This window comes from Nuphar pumila, chromosome 16 (assembly GCF_984573655.1).
Source record: "Nuphar pumila chromosome 16, dmNupPumi1.hap1.1, whole genome shotgun sequence".
Lineage (NCBI taxonomy): Eukaryota > Viridiplantae > Streptophyta > Magnoliopsida > Nymphaeales > Nymphaeaceae > Nuphar > Nuphar pumila.
This window is the reverse complement of record NC_143264.1, coordinates 78,287,332-78,295,081: the sequence shown is the minus strand read 5'-3', so window position 1 is coordinate 78,295,081 and position 7,750 is coordinate 78,287,332.

Below are 7,750 nucleotides of genomic sequence, written 5' to 3'. Positions count from 1 at the left end.
AAAAAAATAGATTTAGCATGCATTCAATAAATAAATCATAAAATAGGTAATTAAAAAATAAAACCTCTAAAATTTAAATCATATGTAAAAATATATATTTAACATAAAATTAACTAATAAATCATAAAATAGATAATTATAATATAAAACCTTTAAAATTGATATCATATATGAGAAAAAACATATTTAACATGCATTCAATAAATAAATCATAAATTAAGTAATTATAATATAAAATTCTTAAAATCTAAATCATATATGAAAAACGTATTAAGCATGAATTTAATAAATAATTTATAAAAATAAACAATTAAGATATAAAACCTTCAAAATTTATATTATATATAAGAAAAAAATATATTAATATGTATTTAATAAATAAATCATAAAATATATAATTAAAATGTAAAACCCCTAACATTTGGATCATATATGACAAAAATTTATTTTACATATATTCAATAAATAAATCATAAAATAGGTAATTAAAATATAAAAATCTTAAAATCTAAATCATATAAAAAACATAATTAGCATGTATTCAATAAATAAATTACAAAATAGATAATTAAAATATAAAATCTCTAAAATTAAAATTATATATGATAAAAAATATATTTAATATGCATTCAATAAACAAATCACAAAATAGGCAATTAATATAAAGTTTGTAATTTTTTTAGATTTTTAAAAAATAATAAGGGATTATCCAGGTATTTTTATGAGAAATTCATCGATAAACTAATTAATAATCGATAAACTTTTGGATGTTTATCAAGTTATTTAACTTATGCAAACTTCTTTAAATACTTTTGGTTCTGGATCTCGATGGAGGATTTGTGAGGATCGACTCCCATAAAACTCAATTCAATTCATACATTTGACATGCATTGGATCCACTAAACCTCTTAATTAAACATGTTTGGATCCAGTGCATGATCCAAATTTGTGAAACATCATAACAAGGACTCAAATCCATTCAATGGACCAGGTTCGGGTTTAGAATAATTTAGAATCGGATCTCGAAAGAGATCCAGGTCACTCAAAACCTTTAATACATAAGACTGGATCAATTAGAAGGATTCACTCTCAAAACAAGTTGGATCCAAATGAGATTCATATTGATAAACACTATATGTCTAGAATTTGATTCAGAGATATGGACTAGTTCTCAACACTTAGAAAGACCTAATATGTATATATAGATGGATTATTTGGATAAGAGATCCCAACATGGCCCAAAGTGACTCTCATAAAATAATTTAGGGTTTGAGTCCATTCGGACCCAACCCAACAATGAACACAATACTATTGCATTAAAATTACAATTGGATCCAATCTAATCTCAATTTGATGTACTTTACCTTAATTAAGGTTTTGGAATGAATTTGGATTTTTAAGGATCCAAGTCCAAACCACACCCGTTCATGGGAGTGAGGGTGTTTGGGTGTGGGTTGGATCCAACCCCAAACCCAAAATACTCGAATGTTTGGAAGAGGGTTAGATTGGGTTGGGTCCATTTGGACCCATCTCAATCTAATTACACACACACACACACACACACACATGTATATATATATATATTAGTTGTGTGTTTTATTTAGGATTGAGTTGGGTTCATTTGGATCCAACTCAATCTTTATTATATATCTATCTATCATATATATATATACATAGATAGATAGAGAGCGTTTGTGTTATAAAACCCCATTCTCACTTATTTTTTTTCAAAAAAAAAGATGGCAACACCCATCCCCCACAGTCTCTCTCTCAATTTACTCTCTCTCCCTCTCTATTCTCTCTCAACTCTTACCTACTCCCAGACGCCACCCACCTGCCACAGGTGGTCCTCCCTTCTGTCTCCACCCCCTCGGTTGAGGTAAGGCAGCTCCCCTCCCCACCTTTTTCTTCTTCTTTTATTTTTATTCTTTCTCTAAGAATGACAACAGTAGTTGTTGCTGCCATTACTGTTGGTCGTAGGCCACCCAAAATCAGGGTGCCTCTGTTGTCCTTCACAGCCACTCCTGCCCCTCTCTTTCTTGTGGAGACCAACAACAATGTTGTTGCAGCTACGGTCTGACTAGGAGGGTTGGACGAAGGCCACCCTCGTTAGGGTGTCTCCGCCACCCTGCGTCATGTCTCTCTTTCTCTCTCTGGCCATTTCGACAGCACCCAACAGCAACAACCATGGTTGCTGCAGGTTTGAGCTGACTCTATTGGATTTGGGTCCCCTCCATGTGGAGGACCCGATCCAAGGAAGGTGAAGAGATGCACTTCACCTTGCCTCTTTATTGAGGCTTGAAAAAGAGTAAAATAACAAGAAGTGAGGGACTAAAATTGAAAGAGTGAAAAAGAAAGAAAAAGGAGAAAAGAGGGCACGATGGCCCATATGCTTAGTGGAGTCCTTTTTTTGGGTTTTGTTCTTTGAAGAAAAGAGAGAAAGAAAGAGAGAGAGGGTTTTCTTCCTCTTGTTTTGTGTGGGGCTTCCACAAGATTGTGAGAATTAGAGAGAGAGAGGGAGAGGAGGAAGAAGGAAGAAAAGCTTTGATTGTTGGTGTTCATCTTATTTATTATCCCCTTCTTGTTTTGTAAAGATTAGAGCATGAGAAAGAGGGTTTTTGTTGTGGAAAGGTCATCACTATTGATTAAGTGATATTCTTCTACTTCCACCTCTTTATTTGCTTTGTTGTTTTCCTATTATAGTGATTTATGAGTTTATTGTGTATGCCCTTTTGTAGCCATTCTTTATATCACATAGTGGAGTTGTTGTTTGGTTGCTCTCAACCCTATGGTTTTTACCTCTCATTTTAAGAGAGTTTTTCATGTTAAAATTGGTGTGTGCCTCTTTTTTATTGTGTTCTTTTTTTTTTTTATCCCTGGCTCTTGTGAATCAAAGTATATTATATTTTGTGGTATCCCTTAGATGATAAGGGTTTTATTTTGGAGCTCAGATGGAAGGAGTTATTCTATGTGTTGTGTGCAAGGCATAGAAGTGTTCTTCTTCTAGGTACTTTATTGTCATCGCCTCATTTGAGAAGTGGTTGCATTCGGTTTGTGCTTCTTTTTTCCAACAATGGAACTATGTTGATGCTCAAATATGTTAGGCATATACCAGATGTTCGCTTGACTTTAATTTCAGCGTGAAAGCTTGATGATGAAGGTTTTTGTAGTACATTCAATGATGGACAATGGAATCTCACTAGAGGCACATTGGTTATGGCTCTTGGAAAGAAATGCAACATCTTGTATGTTTTACAGACATCAGTTTCAAAGGATGTCATGAATGTGACTGAAAATGAGAAGTCAGTTGAATTGTGGCACAAGAGGTTGAGTCATATGAGCAAAAAAGGCATTGAATGTTTGATAAAGAAGAATCTACTTCCTGGAGTGAAGAAAGAGAAGTTGAAAAGATGTACTCATTGCTCGGATGGGAAGTAAAGGAGAGTATCTTTCAAGAGTCATCCTCTATCAAAAAAGAAGAAAATTTTAGAATTGGTACAATCAGATGTATGTGGTCCTTTGAAAGAGAGTTTGCTTGGAGGTGCACTTTATTTTGTGACTTTCATTGATGATTATTCAAGAAAGTTGTGGGTCTATGCTTTGAAGAAAAAAGATCAAATGTTTGATGCATTCAAGCAATTTCATGCTCTTGTTGAGAAACAGACAGAGAAGAAGTTGAAGTGCATTCGAACTGAAAATAGAGGTGAATATTTAGAACCATTTGATGAGTATTGTAAGATGCATGATATAAGGCATCAAAAGACTCCTCCTAAGACTCCTCAGTTGAATGATGTAGCTGAGAGAATGAATAGAACTCTTGTTGAAAGAGTTAGATGTTTGTTGTCAGAGGCAAAGTTGTCAAGACCTTTTTGGGGTGAAGCATTATGCACATTGACTTATGTTATTAACTTGTCTCTTCATGTTCCTTTAGTTGATGATGTTCCTGACAGAGTTTAGTTTAGAAGAATGTTTCCTATGACTATTTGCGTATTTTTGGATGCAAAGCTTTTGTGCATGTTCCTATAGATAAAAGGATAAAGTTAGAAGCAAAGACATTATAATGTATATTCTTGGGATATGGTCAGAATGAGTTTGAGTACAGGTTGTATGATCCTATTGAGAAGAATCTTGTCAGAAGCAGAGATGTTGTCTTTGTTGAAGACCAAACCATTGAAGACATTGAGAAAGTGGTGAATAAAAAATCTCAGAGCAGTGACAGCTTGGTTGATATGGATCCTATTCCTTTGTCATCTTTCTCAAATTCGGTTCAAGATGACACACATGAGGATGTTAAAGATTCACAGTAGAATGTTTACAAGTCAGATATGTCTAATGGTGATGATGTTGAGCAGCATGAGACAGATTCCTCTTCAGCTGCAGAGCCACTTCGCAAATCTACTAAAGAGAGACAACCATCCATTACATATCCTGCACATGAGTATATCTTGTTGACTGATGGTGGAGAACCTGAGAGTTATGATAAAGCTATGCAAGATGTGCAGAAAAAGAAGTGGATTGAAGCAATGAAAGATGAGATGCAATCTTTTTATGACAACCATACTTTTGAGTTTGTACAATTGCCTAAAAGCAAAAGGGATTTGAAGAATCATTGGGTTTTTAGAGTGAAACCAGATGAGAACTCGTCACACCCATGATATAAAGATAGGTTGGTTGTAAAAGGTTTTAGTTAGAAGAAATCTGTTGACTTTGAAGAGATCTTCTCTCCAGTTGTTAAAATATCTTCTATCAGAGTTGTTTTGAGCTTAACAACAAGTCTTGATTTGGAAGTTGAGCAGATGAATGTGAAGACAACCTTTCTCCACGGTGATCTTGAGAAAGAGATATACATGGTGCAACCTGAACGGTTTGAGAAGAAAGGAAATAAAGACTATATCTGCAGATTGAGAAAGAGCTTGTATGGTTTGAAATGAGCTCTCAGACAGTGGTATAAGAAGTTTGAGTCTTTTATGGGAGAGCATGGCTACAAGAAGACTACTTGAGACCATTATGTTTTTGTAAAAAAAAATTCAAATGATGATTTTGTCATTTTGTTGCTCTATGTTGATGACATGCTCATTGTGAGAAAGAACACTTCAAGAATTACCAACTTTAAGAAAGAGTTGGGCAAATCATTTGCGATGAAGGACTTGAGAGCAACAAGTTAGATTTTGGGCATAAAGATTGTTCGTGATAGAAAGGTAAATAAGTTATGGCTATCACAAGAGAAGTACATTGAGAAAGTACTTCAAAGATTCAACATAGACAAGGCAAATGCAACAAACACCTCACTTGGAGCACAATTCAAGTTGAGTGTGAAACAGAGTCCATCTACAAATAAAGAGAAAGAGGATATGCAAAATATTTTCTATGCTTCAGTAGTTGGCGGTTTGATGTATGCAATGGTGTGTACGAGGTCAAATATAGCTCATGCAGTTTGGGTTAGCAAATTTCTCTCAAATCCTGGTAGAGAGTATTAGAATGTTGTGAAATAGATTTTGAGATATCTTAAAGGCACAAGCAATTTGTGTCTTTGTTTTGGTGAGCAGAAACCTACTTTAGTAGGTTATACAGATTCAGATATAACAGGTGATGTTGATTCTAGAAAGTCTATATTTGGATATTTGATTACTTTAGCAGGTGGTACAATGTCTTGGCAGTCGAGACTTAAAAAATGTGTGGCATTATTGACTACAGAGGCAGAGTTCATTGCAGTGACAGAGGCCAGTAAAAAGTTACGGTTGATGAAGAAATTTATGCAAGAACTTGGCTTTACTCAAGAGAAGTATGTTTTGTATTGTAACAATCAGAGTGTGATTCATCTTAGCAAGAATTTTACTTTTCATGCAAGGTCGAAGCACATTAATGTAATGTATCATTGGATGCGTGATGTGTTAAATGCAAAGCTAATTGAGCTTCAGAAGATTCATGCAGATGATAATGGTGTAGATATGATGACCAAGGAGTTGCCTCGTTGTAAGCTTAAAGTTTGTTGCTCTATCGCCGGTTTGACAAAGTCCTCCACATAGTCGGTGAGGGGGAGATGTGTTGGATTTGGGTCCCCTCCATGTAAAGGACCCAATCCAAGGAAGGTGAAGAGACACACTTCACCTTGCCTCTTTATTGAGGCTTGAAAAGGAGCAAAATAAGGCACTAAAATTGAAAAAGTGAAAAAGAAAGAAAAAGGAGAAAAGAAGGCACGATGACATGTATGCTTAGTGGAGTCCTTTTTTTGGGTTTTGCTCTTTGAAGAAAAGAGAGAAAGAAAGAGTGGGAAGAGGGTTTTCTTCCTCTTGTTTTGTGTAGGGCTTTCACAATATTGTGAGAAAGAGAGAGAGAGAGAGAGAGAGAGAGAGGGAGAGAAGGAAGAAAAACTTTGATTGTTGGTGTTCTTCATCTTCTTTATTATCCTTTTCTTGTTTTATAAAGATTAGGGCAAGAAAAAAAAGGCTTTTGTTGTGGGAAGGTCATCACTATTGATTAAGTGATATTCTTTCACCTTTTTATTTGCTTTATTGTTTCCCTATTGTGGTGATTTGTGGCCTTATTGTGGGTAGGCATTGTGTATGCTCCTTTGTAGTCATTCTTTATATCACACAGTGGAGTTATTATTGGGTTGCTCTCAACCCCGTGGTTTTTACCTATCATTTTGAGAGGGTTTTCTATGTTAAAATTGGTGTGTGCATCTTTCTTATTGTGTTTTTTATTTTCTTTATTATCCCTTGCTCTTGTGAATCGAAGTATATATATATATATATATATATATATATATATATATATATATATATATTGTGGTATTCCTTGGATGATAAGAGTTTTATTTTGGAGCTCAAGTGGAAGGAGTTATTTTATGTGTTATGTGCAAGGCATAAAAGTGTTCTTCTTCTAAGTACTTTGTTTCCATCGCCTTCGTTTGAGAAGTGGTTGCATTCGGTTTACGCTTCTTTTTCTCAATAGACTCAAGCAAGGGCCGAGTTTCCTAGCCCTCTATCACACCGGCTAAGATGGGCAGGTGCCCCAGCACCCTATCGCACTGCCTGAGATGGGCAGGTGCCCCAGCCCCATGGCGGAGGAGCCACAATGGTGCCTGCATTGTTGTGATGCTCCCTCTCGCACGATTGCTTAGGCAGTGATGTTGCCTCTCGAGCAGCATAGCCCAACATCGACCTGAGCTCAGTCCCCCTTAAAAAAAAAGCCCAGACAACTCAGTCATGGCCCCCTATCCTTTCTCTCTTACCTCAATCGAATTGGTTCTTCCATCAAATTGAGTCAGCTCGATCATGAACCCTACCCCTTCTCTTGGGTTGATGTTGCTCAACCGGTCTCAACTCGGCTAACACTGAGCCCACCTCAGTAAAAGTCTTCACGATTCCTCCACGGCTTGGCTAAGGCTCTTTTTAGAGCCGATGGTGTCGTACTCGACTTGAGCTCAATTGAGCCCGACTCGGTTGAGCCCTAGCTGAGCCACTCACCCTCTCCTTGCTTTTTAGCTTAAGCCAAGCTCAGCTCGGATAACATAAGTGAGTCGACTCAGTCCATTCCCAAACAAATCCAACTCGAGTTAAAACTCGACAACCTGCCTTGGTTCGAGCAGCTTGAATAGGATTCAGGCTCAACATCGGTGATACAATAGTCGCCTTTTTTGTCAAAAATAGGTTTTAAGCTTCGTTCTTTCCACAATTTGATAAAATCTTTTGAGCGCTTCAAATTCATATAACTTGTGAGATTTTGTACCTTTAACACAAATACTGAG